Source organism: Palaemon carinicauda, unplaced genomic scaffold, assembly GCF_036898095.1.
Source record: "Palaemon carinicauda isolate YSFRI2023 unplaced genomic scaffold, ASM3689809v2 scaffold279, whole genome shotgun sequence".
NCBI lineage: Eukaryota > Metazoa > Arthropoda > Malacostraca > Decapoda > Palaemonidae > Palaemon > Palaemon carinicauda.
In genome coordinates this window covers 124,104-140,814 of record NW_027170447.1, presented here as the reverse complement: position 1 = coordinate 140,814, position 16,711 = coordinate 124,104, and the positions used below count along the sequence as shown (strand labels likewise).

General features: G+C 28.7%; 1 pseudogene; it reads right to left on the bottom strand.

The window, feature by feature from the left end:
* Positions 1-7,924: 7,924 nt before the first annotated feature.
* Positions 7,925-8,713, bottom strand: LOC137636357 (proliferating cell nuclear antigen-like; annotated as a pseudogene).
* Positions 8,714-16,711: the final 7,998 nt, after the last annotated feature.

Below are 16,711 nucleotides of genomic sequence, written 5' to 3'. Positions count from 1 at the left end.
TATATAATCAATCAATTAAGTATATAAGTAATAATGAATAAAAGTATTACACTGAATTCTTTAACTTTTTTTATATACATATACCTTTAAAATAGAATTAGTTATCAATGAGTATCATGAAAAAATTAGGCAAAATAAAAACAAAAACATTGGAAAATAAATTAAGAGATTATCTAGAAGGTGAATTGTTGAATCAAAATCTTATTGATGTTGATAAATTATCAATTACCCCAAAAGATTTTGCCCATATTTTTGCAAATGAGTGTAAAAATATTAATGAAAATTCACGCCTTCCCCCCATTATTCAATCATGCATTCATAGAATAATAGAAAACAATATTAAAGAATCAGTTTACATAAAAAAGTAATGGATATCACAAATGAAAACAAAAATGAAGACGAGGAGCCAAAAAAAATTAATGATATTCTTACAGAGAAAGATTATTATAAAAATCAAGCTTACGGTAATGATATTAATATTGGGTTAAAATTATCCGAATATGAGTACCAGTTATTAAACGAAAAATTTAGTAAAGAAGAAAATGAATTACTATCAAATCAAAATTATATACAAAGGATTTTACCCAAATGGGGGGATGATAATAAAATACAGAGAAAATTTTGTACAAAAATATGTTGTTTGGATTAAGTTTTAATAACTTTTATTTTATTATGAGGTGCTTCCCCCCCACCCCTTAGTCTTAAGACGAGATGTATGGTGCTTTCTTTTTGAATTTTGTAATCAGAAAGTGTCCGATTGTCTTCTAATTGTTTGCCTGCAAATATAAGGCGTTGATGGTCTGCTGGAATGCCTTCTTTATCTTGAATTTTATACTTTATATTTTCTATAGTATCAGACTGGTTTGTGTCTATTGTTATAGTTTTGCCTGTTAAGGTTTTTATAAAAACCTGCATGATGAGAATTGTATTAACCACAAGAAGTATACGTAATTAATAATCAAGACAAGAAGGCTACTTTTATCTTATATTTTTTAAGTAAAATAAAAAACTAGGTATATGAAATATTATAAAATTGTTTTATTCTTTATAATTATTATGCTTATCATAACGTGGATTATTTTAATATCAAACTTTAAAAGTCTTTTTAATATATATGAAAAAACCAAAAAAATATTAGAGAGAAATTATAAATTAATCATGCACCCCCCTCCAATTTTTCCTCTCGTAATATCAGAATAACAATAATAAAGCAAATGCTTTTATTCGGTATCTTATAAATAATAAACATTTATTTCAATGTCTGTAAATTGAAAAATATCACTAAGAATATTTTTAACGTGTGACCATTTTAAACCATCTATTCCACACCCAATACGGGGCAACGCTATTTTAGATATATTATTTTTAAATGCATGATTTTTCATGGACAACAAAGAACTAGACAAGTTCTCATATATAGGTTTTTCCCAGTACTTTTCTTTGGTTACTAAATAGTAAATGAATCGTTCATTTTCATCTAAAATGGCTACATTACCCACACTACAATTTTGATTTTTAAGTTTATGAACATTATCGAATTTTTCCTTAAAAGCTAAAGCAATTCCACCCCCCATGTAAAAATCCCGGGAAACGCAATGCGCCAATGATACATTTTTTGGACACGTAAACAAATCTCCGTGGATTTCTTTTATTTCATACATTATGTAAGTGTTATCAACAATAATATTATTGATATTAATAGAAATTTTTAGTTTATATATATATATATATATTCACTATAATAAATATATACATATATATATACAGTATATATTTTCTATAATTGTTACCAACATAAAATTATTTCCCAAGTAGTTGTGTTTAAGTAATTTGGCTATAAATAAGAAAAAGAATGTAGTAATTATAAACACCTATGTTTGTTTGTTAATTTAATACCGTTATATTATTTTGCGGGGTTTTAATAATGTATAAAAGCGTTAGTTGATTAATTACTTAATCTTCTACTTTGTAAGTTAGAAAAATCGAAGGAACGTATTCAATTTGATTTTTATCCATCATTTCTGTTTTATAATCGGGCGGTAAGGCGATAATAGAATTATCGGGATACTCTTCTTGCTTATAACCCCTTAACTGTAATTTTACAATTTCACCTGGTTTTGATAAAATAGTAGCCCCGTAATATTGACGATAAACTGCTCCCAATGGATTTAAAAAGACTTTTCCCGTCCAGGGTGTGTTGTTATTATGAAATGTATAAACTATAGGACGCCCAAGTACTGCATTATTCAAAAAACGGTTATTAGTTGTTTCATACCAGTGTTTAGTTTCAAATCCTCTTCCCGTTGCTAATCTAAGGGCAGATATCGGATGGGTTAACTCTTTTTGAGTATATTGATTAACTAAAAATTTATTATGAACGACCGGCCATTTTTTATATGGGTGATGCATATGACGAATTGGAAATTCTCTTGATGGTTTGATAACTCTATTTAACCAATCATGATTGTTTGCCTTTTTCAAAGAATGTTGTTTTACTAAAATTTCTTTTTTGTTGGGAAAAATAATATTAAATGGACTTTCTAATTCTTTATAAGAATGTACTTGTATGGGCTTAAAATTATTATTCAGTGTATAATATGCAATATCTGTTGTATGAAATGAAGTTGTGTTATTTTTTCCAATTTTAATGCACACATTTGACACCTCCTCTTCGTCTTTTTCTTCCTTTTTTGGGCTCTTGTGGTTTTCTAATATCCCTTCAACAAAGCCATTATGAAAATCACAAACACAACCGTAACCTGGTACATATTTATTGTTTGGGCTGTTATATAAATGAGGATTTAATGCATCATATTTGCACGGATCTTTGAAATAATTTTCATTTTTTGTTATTACAATTTCATTTTCTTCTACCTCACTATTAATTTCTTTGCACAAAGGAAATGTTGCGTTAACAACGGGTACTTAAGTTTCCGGAGAAATACAATGAGTACAGATGCCATCAATAAAAGGATTAAAGGATGATATATTTTCATTAAGAATATTAGTTCTATGTGCAACTTTAATACATTTATTTTCCTTAATCATTTTTTTTGTTGAGGTTCATCGCACATTTCTCTTCCAAAATATTTTGGAGCATAACAAAAACAAGACCAGTTATTACTAGTTTTTATATCAAATAATAATTTCCCAAATCCACAGTAACCGAATCCACCAAATTTATTATGATAAGGTATTTCTTTACTATTGGGTAATAAATATTTTTGATTAATTTTAGGAAATAATAATAAACTATGAGATGTTTTATCATATATAGGAAATTTTATATCTAAACATTCTTCATTATTATTAAGAAAAAATGATGATGATGATTATTTTTTTTAAATATTTTCTTTTTCGGAACAAGTGAAAAAAGGAGGATTAATTCCTTTTTCATTCTCGTGTTCGTGTTCATTTTCTATATCCCAAGAAGGCCTTTTGTTTGTTGTTGCGGTGTATGGTAATACATTATATATTTCCACTCCCTTATCTTCTTTTTGTAATATTTGTTGACTATTGTTTTTATCTAAATAAAGCAGTGATATCTGATTTTTATTAGTAAAATTTGAAAATATGATATGAAGAATGATAATAATTACCAGGAGTATAATCAAATGTATTATTATTGTCGTTGTTTTTGTTCTCGTTTGATGGTTAATTATCATTTTTTTATAAAGAAAGAATAAGATATATGATAGTGAAATAAACAACCAGTTTAAATATCATCAACAATTTGAAATATTTTCTATTTGTTTTATTTATATAATTTTCACAAAAAAGTATAATAACCAATCAACTTACTTTTTTTCCATACCGCTATTATGTCACATCATAAAAATTTGCTAGAATTTAAAAGGCTCGTTTCATATGATGGCATAATTGTAATAAATAAAGATAAAATAATCAAAATTAAGGAAAAAGATTTATTGACAGTAGATCTTCAATATGATGAAAAAAATAATATATTTTTGGATGCCGACAATAATGTATATAGATTATCTAAAAGACTGGTGAATGATATGAATAAAAAAAAGGTGTAATTGTCTATGAATAAAAATGCTTTAAAAATATTTTGCGTCGTTTTTGACCAACAAACCAATTAACGTAGTTTAGCCTAATTAGAGAAAAGGTTGTAGTTGGTTAGTTAAAAATATATAAATATTGGTCTTTTATTTTTTAAACTAGCTAGTAGCCATATAAACAAAACAAAAAGTATAACAGTAAAAGCTAATGTCGGCGGGTATAATGTGTACACAAAAATAGTGTCTCGGTGTACCCACAACGAGAAACAAGTAAAAAAAGGGGGAATAGATATCGTTACACTGCGTACATTTATTTGCTCGTTCTTTTGAAATACAGGAAGAAAAAAGGAGCTGCGATAGTGGTAAGTAATTGATATCTCTATCTATATATATATGTAATCCTTTGCAGGTAAAATTAACAACCAATTAACTAATTTTGTGACAAAAATAATTATCCTTTTTTTATGATATATAAATATTATATGTGCGATTGTTTTTTTTTCTACTTTATTAATATAATCCATATTCTTTATTTTTTTGTTTATTTGTGAGGAGGATATTTCTAAATGAAGTTACCAAGTCGCCTTCATTTATTGAATAGATAACTTCATAAATTATTAGATTATTCTCGTTATATTTCTTACATTTATGTGGAATATTTATTGTGCATGAAAAACTATTCTGGTATTTCACTTTTATTTTTACGATAGGAAATATATTCTTCCATATTTAATAATGCTCTATGCAATTTTGTTTTTTGTGTTTGCGGTTATTTTTTTTCTGATAAAAGCAATTAGAATCAACTAATACAATATCTTGTGCCAATTTATAAACTGCATTATCGTCTATTAGATGCGATACATGCGAGGGTAGATAATGAATAAAATTGAATATGAAATCAAACGATTCGTGTTTCTTTCTCAATTCGTTTATTATTTGTACAAATTTTTCGGGAGCATCAATAAGATAATTATTAGAATCTAAACTTATACTAGGATCAGGGCAGTTTTTTAATATCTCGATCATATCTGAAGTGGTTAGTTTTATAAATATCTTCAGTTTTTGACAATTAATTACATCATTCTTAAAAAACCAAATATTCTTATTTCTGCATGGCGTAATAAGTTCACCTAAAGCTGATATGGGATTACTTAAATCAATACCTTGTTGTGAAATAGACATATTAAATTTGTTGTATAAATCAGACATTGGATTTTCTACAAACCAATAAAATATTTTTTCATAATATTTATTCGTACTTTCATTGGGACATACAAGTCCAAGAAGGACTTCCTGGGGTGAAACGGCCCCAAAAACCGTGGGCAAATTAATTATCGATGAATTTCCATATTTATGGGGCTTCATTTCTATTAATCCTATTCTAATGAAATAATGGTCAAGCTCGTCATTTGGAAATACGGCCTCTTCGCGTAGTATATATTTTCTTTTTATATTTTGTAAATGATTCAAATTTTTGTTCAACCCGGGAATTTTATAATCTTCCCAAATGGGAAACATTATTATATTTTTTATATCTAAACAATTAAATATTAATGTTTATATATATTACATACAACCAACCATTTAAAAATCTAAATACATTGACTGACATTTTCCTTTTTTTCTATGATTCTATAATTTTATCTAAACAAATTCCAAAAGAGACCGAACGTGAAAAATGTTTAAATATTCTCGGACGTAAACAATTCATTATTAGAAATACTACCAAACGACCGCGATAATAAATTCAGTACTACATATAGCATTATAGTGGTTGTTTGTAAATTTTATATATGCTGTATTTGAATACTTATCAACTTTTATGTATATTTTATATAGACGTTTATAATTTATTTTTATACACTTAGTCAATTTTTTTTGGTAATAATTAAAAAGATGATAGCCACGAGCGTTTTATTTGTTGTTTAAATATAAAACAAACGTTTTTTGTGAATTCCATTACTAAAAATTCATGCGTTTATTTTTTCTGTTGATGATGATGATGTTGGAAAAATGGTTCCCGTCTTTCCGCTAATATCTTTTCTTCCATTTTCATTCTATACCTATGATAATATTCAACGTCTATTTCAAGATCGTCTTTCGTTTAACCACCTTCTTCATTTTTCGTTTCGTCGCTATTATATCCTTCGTCTGAAGTTTCACTTGCGAATCCCTCGTCCTCGCTGTTTATGTTATCTAAATCCATCCCTAGAACAAATGGTTAGCTTTGGTGAATACTTTCCCCTTTTATACTTGGATTCAATTCCAACAACATTAGCTCATTATAATTTTCGTTTCATAGAAATAGAAAGATATTTATTTATTCATGTCAATGACATCGTATTTTTTTTTAAATCATATATTCCATAACAATTTAAAATAAAGTGTTTTAAAAGTTTTGTTTATAAACACCTTTTTGCGAGGAATCTATGGAGAGTATATAACTGCATATGTTACTACTATTACGTGGCAAACATAATTATCATAAATTTTTTATATATATAAATATATTATATGCGATTGATTTTTTTTGTCTTTTAGTATAACTCACATTCTTTATTTTTTTTATTTAAATGTGAGGAAGATATTTCTAACTACTCTATGCAATTTTGTTTTTTGCGTTTACAATTATTATTTTGTCTGATAATAGCTATTAGGGTCAACTAATACCATATCTTGTGCCAATTTATAGACTATATTATTGTCTATTAGATATGATGGCAGGTAACGAATAAGAGGGAATGAATATGAAATAAAAGGATTCGTATTTCTTTCTCAATTCGTTTATTTTCATATATACTGGATTGGATTTGTTTATCATTTATTTTCATACACTCCGCAAATTTTTCATGATAATAACTGAAAATATATAATTCATGATGATATTGGAATAATGGTTCCCCTTCCCTCTCTCTCCTCCCCCCACCCCCCATCAATACATTTATTTTTCTTCTTCTAACATCTAACCCCATCTTCTTCATTTCTCATTTCATCGCTATTATATCCTTCGTCTGAAGTTTCACTTGCAAATCCCTCGTCATTATCGGGAAAATATTTATTTACATCAATACCATCATATTTCTTTAAAAAATCACAAAGTTCACAAGAAAAAATTCTAAATAGTGCATTATAAAAAAACGTTTCAAAATTCTTGGTTATAAACATTTTATCGGGAATGTTATAAGGGGGACCAATTTTATCTACAAACTCAATATACAAGGGCATATGTTGCTGCTTTTTATCAACTCTTAAACATGTTCTACATGGATAATATTGATTTTGATTAACGACAACCTCTATATATCCATACAACCGGTCTATTTCTCCTGGTAATATTTCAAAATGTTCGTATGATAAAAAGTTTTGTTGTTTACTGGGTAGTATTTCTTTTTTATATGACATTTGATTTGTACACTGAAAAAGTATTTTTTGATGAACGTGATATTCTTCTGCGATGTCTTTTCTTTCGTAAATTTGTTTAAAATTTGGATGAGTAAAGATATTGTTTGGATAATAATCATTAAATATCTCTTGGTCATTGCACCCCAACAACATGCTCATAATTATCTTCCGATTAATATTTTCTAAAAAATTGATCTATCTTTATTTTTATAATTATTAATTAATTTTTATTTTCTTATTGTTTTTCAGTCCATATATTCCAAGCGTCCCTTCTTATAAATTTAATAAAATTAATAAAAAAGATATAAAATAAATATAGGAAAACTAAATTATTTCATATTTAAAACTCAATAATTATATATAGAAATAATTTAATAAAATTATTATTAATATACAAATAAATTTACTGGACAAACACTTATACAAAACACAACTACACTAATACAGTGTGGTAATAACGAAATAACAACGGTTGTTAAAGTAATTTACGAAAATAATATTTAGCTATTATTCGCTTCCTCTATTTTTGGAGCCAAAAAATAGCGAATGTTGCCAACGCCTTCAATACTATATTCCACAACCATAGGCATATTAAGGGACACGAAAAGAGATACTCTAGGAGAAAAGGCGGTAGCTTTGGTAAATAAATTAAGGTATCTACACGAAAAGGTCATCTAGGTGGGTTCTTGTACCTCAACTTCTACGGCCCTTTCTTTGTTATCTACACTAGACGTTTTTGTAAATTTTATATTTGCGGTGCCAATATCACCGGCCGTTGAAAATTTCACACAATCATTAATGCAAGCAATGTTTATGGAATCTCCAAATTGACTAAGATCTCTGCAGACAAGGGAAAATTCATTTGATGGCATTCTAATTATGCAATTGTGATTAATATCAGGAATATTTAAATATTCTTGATCTAAATTCATTAATTTCATTATATACTTAGAATTTTTTTGTTGACTGTGAGACTCAAAGGTAAATGCGATCGTATCCGAACCGTCTTTGGCCTTTATTGTTATAACATCATCATCGTCATTAGCACACTTTAATATTTTGGACATAACGGAGATGTTTATTCCCATAACTAGATTGCGATCGCATTTGTATTCATCAAAACCCTCGGCTAGTAGATTAAGAGATACCAGAGAAACGTGGCTGGTATCTATGGCCTGTAGTTAAATGCCAGATTCTGTACAGACCCATGTCGCCTCATTTAACAACTCCTTGATGGCATTGGTGGCTTTATTGAGAATGCTGCTTCGAACGAGGCGGGCTTCAAACATTGTAAAGAAATTTGTGCGAATATCGACGCACATTTATAAATATTAGTAATACTATAAATATAAAAGCTAGGGAAAATAACCCTGATAATTTTTTATTTTCGTTTTTTTTTACAGTTATGTAAAAATTTCCAAAATGCTTATTCTTCCAGACTTAGTATCGTGAATACTGTAAACAAAGGGTTTATTCAAATTCAAAGGCTTATAATAATTAGGTCCACCATCCATACAGCAGGCATTTGCTTGTGCGTCCATTTCAGTTCCATATTCATTATTATTAATATAAATACAAGTTTCAATAATGGTATTAACGGGTCGTGGCCGCGTGTTCTCGTTTTCTCGTAAAATTCCCCGCAAATCGGCATTTTCTACCAAAGGAGCCAATTTTGGTATTCTTATAAAAGTTTCATTTAGTATAAAACTGTTATTAATATGAAATTTTGGCATAAATATATGCGTAAAGTTTATTTTTTTTAGTTTTCTTCAGTTTTTCGTGAATATTGTTTTTATTATAATTAATAATCACTTGATTTAATAATTCATGTTTAGAACAAATCTTATCTGGTAAAATGACTATCATATTCATATCGTTATTTTTATAGGGGAGCTCATAAACATTACAAATAAGACTACCAAATGTATCAGTGTAATTTTTAAGGGATACTATCTCACATCTTTTCATCGTGAGTATTTTCCTTGTTTTATTAGGCCCGACATGAAAATCTCTCAATTCAGTATTAAAATTTTTAAATTTATGTACCCATTCACCAAAATATTTTGACTTTGTCATAAAGTAAATTCTAGTTAGATTTTCGATATTTCCAAAAAAAATTTTCATTATTCTTGTTGTTGTTGTTGTTGTTATTATTATTATTTTGATAAATCCACCAACAAGATTTAGCCCATTCATTTATTTGATTGTGTTCGTTTTGAGATTGTGGGATAGTTTTAATCGTAAAGTTTGAAAAATCCTTCTGTATTGATTTCATATATTCTTTATTAATGTTATCTTTTTCATAAATTGGAACGAGACAAAGTCCTATATTTTTATATGAAAACGATGAAAATGGTGATATATTTGATAATATTTCCTTAAGTCCGTTTTCTTTTAGCAAACTTAAAGTGTTTTCGGTTGCCGCCGGATAAAGAATTTTCAAAAGATTAAAGATACAGTTACTATCCAAAACCGGGTTTACAACTTTGTCGTTGGTTGTAACGGTTTTTATGAATATATCTACAAAGAGTTGATTTGCGTCCTCGGCCATAGCTGCGGCGTGCTTTACTAACCAACTAGCTTTAATCGCCACCCTTTTTATTGTTTAGGGAGGACTGAGAATGGGCGGATAGGAAGGGGGGGAGGGGGGCGGCGGAGGGGGGGGGGCTAGGAGTGAGTGAATGAGTGGGTTGGTGGGTTTTTTACGTACCTCATATTTACTCTGTGAAATATTTAATATTTATTACTAGTTATATTTTTAATGAGACTAGCTCTAGGATTTAACCCTGGATAGGTACGCTCCTCGGACACCCCTTTAAGGGTATACTCGGACGCGAACGACCCCGACGCCAAAAAAAATTCTTGAAAAATCAGTTTTTGCAGTAACCTCCTTTTTTCTTTTGCCAAAAATAACTTCAATGAATGCTTAAAACAACTGTAAAGATAAATACTACTCATCTGCAGAAAAACTATTTATTATAAATATTTTTAAAAATTAAGTAGAAAAAAAAAGACCTGACATAAAAATTTATAAAAAAAAGTTTATACATATATACACAAATTCTTTTAGGAATTGATTCTTGAATGTTTAGGACACATCTTGATGTATTTTGGATGAAGTCAGACCCATGGAGGTGAAGATCTGAAATGAGAAAAAAAGGGTAACTTTTTTTGGCCAAAAAAATTTGTCCAAATTTCATGAATTTTTTTGGGTACCCAAATGAAATAGGAAGTGGCTAATTTTTTTAGGGAATAAACATATGTTATTCTAAAATAGAAATATGTAAAAAAATCTTCATTATTTTGTAAATTACATTTATATCAGGGGCCATATCTAAAGGTAATTTTTTGAGTACTTAGAAATTTCGTAAAAAAATACATATATTTAATATATAATATGATATTTATGCAGGTAAAAATATACCAAAATATCACAAATTCTATAGGGAACAAGAATATATATAGATGGGGCAGCTTACGCTTCGGATATGTCCACAAAATGGCCGCCAACCACACTGACTCAGACTCCCTAATCTGCCACTTGAAATGTAGGAAGGGTATGTCAATTTCAAGGTGTTATTTACTAATCTAATTATTATTGGATATGCATAAAAATTGTATGGTGAGTTGCTGGATAATTGTCGATTATTTTACGACTATAAAATTAAAATTCTGACCCAAAAAAATTTTTTTGAAGGGAAATAAAATCGAAAAAAAAAATGTAAAACAATATAATATTTTAGCTAAACAAATTTGATGATATTCAATCAAAAAAGAAGTAAACAAAATTTTCCGACAAATAAACATCTAGAGGAATCATTACTCTGTGATAGTTCCTTAGTACGTAGTAATTTTGAAAGAATTGGGAAAAAACGAAAAAATGGCAATCACCGGAAAATCGAACACATACCTGTATATACGCCATATCTGGCTAAAAAAAAGATAGGCATGGGTAGCCAGATCATCTAGAAACACTTTCCAACACTATAAAAATATAAGTTTTGCGACACTACTTGCCAATTTCTTACGGTAACATGACTACGCAAAAAAATGCAAAACAAATAAAAAGGGGCACTCGCGGAAAAATGGTTAACATTCTAATATACGGCATTTCAGAAAAAAAAATTCAGCCACGTGCTAGGCAAACCATCAAGGCACATTTTCCGACAAATAAACATCTAAATGAATCATTACTCTGTGATAGTTCCTTAGTACGTAGTAATTTTGAAAGAAATGGGAAAAAACGAAAAAATGGCAATCACAGGAAAATCGAACACATACCTATATATACGCCATATCTGGCTAAAAAAAAAAAGATAGGCATGGGTAGTCAGATCATATAGAAACACTTTCCAACACTATAAAATTATAAGTTTTGCGACACTACTCGCCCATTCCTTACGGTAACATGACTAAGCAAAAAAATGCAAAACAAATAAAAAGGGGCACTCGTGGAAAAATGGCCATTCTAATATACGGCATTTCAGAAAAAAAAATTTCAGCCACGTGCTAGGCAAACCATCAAGGCACATTTTCCGACAAATAAACATATAAATGAATCATTACTCTGTGATAGTTCCTTAGTACGTAGTAATTTTGAAAGAAATGGGAAAAAACGAAAAAATGGCAATCACAGGAAAATCGAACACATACTTATATATACGCCATATCTGGCTAAAAAAAAATAGGCATGGGTAGTCAGATCATCTAGAAACACTTTCCAAAACTATAAAAATATAAGTTTTGCGACACTACTTGCCAATTCCTTACGGTAACATGACTAAGCAAAAAAATGCAAAACAAATAAAAAGGGGCACTCGCGGAAAAATGCCCAACATTCTAATATACGGCATCTCAGATAAAAAAAAAGACATCCACGTGTTAGCCCAACCATCAAGGCACACTTTCTAACACATAAACATGAAAAAAAAATCAATAATATACGGCAATTCCTTACTACGTAGTAAATTTTTACAAATATTGAAAAAAAACAGAAATTGGCAACCGCAGTTAAATACCCAATATACCAATAACTACGTCGTATCTGACAAAAACAAAATCACGCATGGGTAGCCAGATCATCTAGACACACTTTCCAACACTAAAAAAGCAAAAGTTTTACGACACTATTTTGCAATATCTTACGGAAAAATGACTTGGCAAAAAAATGAGAAAAAAATGAAAAAGGGGCACTCGCGGTAAAATGCCCGACATTCTAATATACGGCATCTGAGATAAAAAAAAGACATGCACGTGTTAGCCCAACCATCAAGGCACACTTTCTAACACATAAACATGAAAAAAAAAATGAATAATATACGGCAATTCCTTACTACGTAGTAATTTTTACAAATATTGAAAAAAAACAGAAATTGGTAACCGCAGTTAAATACCCAATATACCAATAACTACGTCGTATCTGACAAAAACAAAGTCACGCATGAGTAGCCAGATCATCTAGACAAACTTTCCAACACTAAACAAGCAAAAGTTTTACGACCCTATTTGGCAATATCTTACGGAAAAATGACTTGGCAAAAAAATGAAAAAAAATGAAAAAGGGGCACTCGCGGTAAAATGGTCCTCGTGGTGATGAACGACATTTTAACTAAAAAAAAAATCATGCACATGGTAGCCAAACAATCCACCAAGACTTTCCACAACTGATAACCTATACAAGTTGCACCATTCTACGACAATTTCATAATACGTAATAACTTTGATAATTATGCAAACTACCTTAGAAGGGTAAACTCGGTCGCGCTCGACCCCGACGCGTCTCAGAAATCGGGGAAGGAGTACAGCTACAGCAATGCACATCTGGACACTACTAGAGCGTGTAGGGGAGACACCTCCTGCAGGTCGATCACCCACAAATTCAGTCACGGGGGTGAGTCACGTGAGAAAAACCTGTTTTTTTTTGACGCTCGGGGTCGCAAACGACCCACCGTACCTATCCAGGGTTTCAACCCACATTTTACCTTTTTTTTTATTAAACGCGATAAATTTTAACATTATTTATACTATATCACACCTTTTCTATTTACTACCATTAAACAATATTTTGAGAAAATTCTTAAACAATTGAATAATTACACCGTTAATAATAATAATAATAATAATAATAATTATATTAATAATAACAATATTAACAAACGATAATATTTTTTAGTATAAATATTAATATTATATATATATATATATATATATACACGCATATTTATTCAAAAGATAGTTTCTTTGTGTTTTAAAATTGTTATTTGATAAAATTTAATAAGGTAATCAAAATCTTATATTATTGTATTATTAACAAAATGGATAGCGGCCATCCAAATTTTAAATCATTTGTTCCAGGAATAGAAACAACCGTCGATATGGAAGGTTTCTTAGAGGATTATTTTAATGACTTGAATAGTACATCCCCTCGATCTTTACTCTTTACAGATAGTGAATTTTCAAAATATAATAAGTATGTTATACCCCTAACACACGAAAGGTGTATCATGTCTACTCCCATCGAAAAAAAAGAGACCACATCATTTTATACTGTTTCGCCTTACTATGGAAGTGATAATTGGATAAAAAAGGATTTGAAATTATCAGATTATAATTTTTTCGTTAAAATGTCATTAGAAATTAAGAATATAGATAGACTTTATGGTCTCCACATTTCAAACAATGATATTTTATTGATTATTAGACTATAAAATAAAGAAAAAATCTATTATTTTTTTATATACAGTCAAATAATTTTTAGATTAAAATACTCCTATTTTCATTTCCTATTTTTTACTAAAGATATAGAAATTTTTAAAAGGATAATTCTAGCATATCCGAGGGGTATTATTGATAGAGATAAAATATCTAATATGATTAATGAGAATCAAGAACATTTTTTTCCAAATCTCAAAAATGCGTGTTTAAATGATATGTCACGCTTAGATTTCATGAAATATCAGATTCCTATCATATTCCGCAAAGAATTACAAAAACATGCTGAAATAAATAAAACTTTGAATGTTTTTTGTTTGTGTTTAAAATTTGAATTAGAATTGGGCAATAAAATTCGAAATGATGATTTTATAATTTGGCCAGATTATTTACCAATATATTGTCAAATTGTGTCTAAAAATCATTACTACACCAAGAATGAAAATTGTGATTGCTCAAATAAAATATTAGAAATTTTCATTTTTAAGTAAATTTCGACGATCTTATATAACTAAAATACAAAATCTTATATGAAAAAATAGTTATGTAAATAAGTGCAGCTACATTATTTGGGGATGAATCTAGCGATAGTTTGCTTGCAAGAATTTGTGAAATTTGAGTAACGTCGTTGTTAGTTATAAGGCCAGCATATATAGCTTCAATAATTACAGCCTTTTTCCCTTTTATGTCACCACATGCAGTACCGATGGAATCCCACAAATTTTGATCATCAGAGTTATGCATCATGATAAAACCCATTAATCCATTAAACAATTTATATATATTGCCAACGTGTTTCTTTTTTTCTGTGTTTATAGAAAAAATCTTAACTTTTTTTCTTGTTTTATTCCACCAATCTAAATCTAATGTTTTAATTAAACATTCCGTTCTACTACCGGAAAATGTTTTTTTATCATCTGTTGAATAATTTTCCACTACACAATTAAATTCTTTTGTATTATCGATATAATTTTCATGAGCATCTAAGTAATAAATAAAACACAAGGCCTCATAAATCTCTTCAATTGGATTATATTTAAGTTTATCGAAATATGATTCGAATGGTCTAATATCACCCGACTCCTGTAAAACACGATTTATGTTGTCTATCATATATCGAAAAATATTTAAATTTGTAGATGTTTTCAATAGAGGATTTCTTTGTCCATGATATGGCGATAAACTCACGCTGTTTAATATTTCCTTATCTAAATGCCTACAAAAAAATTTTAACTCCCTAGAATCATAAGTCAATCCTGGAAGGTTATAATAGGATTTTTTAATTTTTGATAATATATGATTTAATAAATTATTATCCACTTGTTCTATATTCATTTTTTGCTAGAGTTGATGTGTTGTTTCGTTATTTTTTAAATATGAACAATAAAGAAAAACTTGGGGTGAATTGTATAGAAATTTTTTATTTTCTGAATATTATCATTATACAAGCGTCTTTTTATTATGATTACTAAACTTCATAGCGGCAGTACGTTGGGTAGCAAATAAGAAACTTTTTTGTTATTATTCAATATCTATATTTTTTCCTCTGCATAACTGACATTCATTTAAAAGGTTTTTGTGTGGGATTTTGGGATAAATATTTATTTTAGATTGAACACAAGACAAGCACATAATATGACCACACCTATGCACGAATGAATTAACCGCACGACAATTATCCTCTAGACAAACCGAACACAAATATAAAAAATCTTGTAATATTACAGATACATTATTAACCAAATGTGGTTGCCAAAAATGGCATAAAGTATTTGAATTATCAACCATTAATTCCCCGTTTTTATATTCTATTATTATCTTGACCACCGATAAATTATCACATAAATCATATTCTTCCTTGGAAAATGTATTCAAACAATAATGATTACTCAGTAAATCTTTGTAAGTAACCAATTTTGGAATTTTTTTTTTTAAGTCATGATACATTTTATTTTCCCAAAATCTATTTTCACACAAACAAAAAAATTGTTGGGCGGGTGTATTTTTATTTGATTTATAATTTGCTATAGGATTACCAGCATAAATGAAGGCATTTTTACTTTTGTTTCCCATGTTTTTTTTATATTTTTTCCCTTTCTAGATTTTATTTTTCGGTGCCATCGACAATAAAACCTTTTTTTATATTCCTTTATGTTTGGGTTGTTCTTGAGATAGTTTTTAATCAAATTAGAGTCTATATTATCTATCGGAATTTGAATCAAAGAATCGTCATATAATTTCATTTTTTTAATAGTTAAAAAATTCAATAAATATGAATTTAGAACAAAATAAAACAGTAGTAACATTTAAAAGTTATGTTCCGTGTGTCGATACCATTGACAAATTATATAATTTGCTCGGTCCCTTGTTTGATAATATAAATAATCGTCCAAATATCTTTTCAGTACTGTACACTACAAAGCAACCTATGGCCAGTCTTTGCAATAGTACAAACCCCCCCAATTTAAAAATTAATAAATCTACAATAAATACGCTTTATTTCTTTTCAAACAGAAATAATGAATTATTTAAATTCATTGGAAAAATTTATGACACAGCTATTGCCAAAGATATAT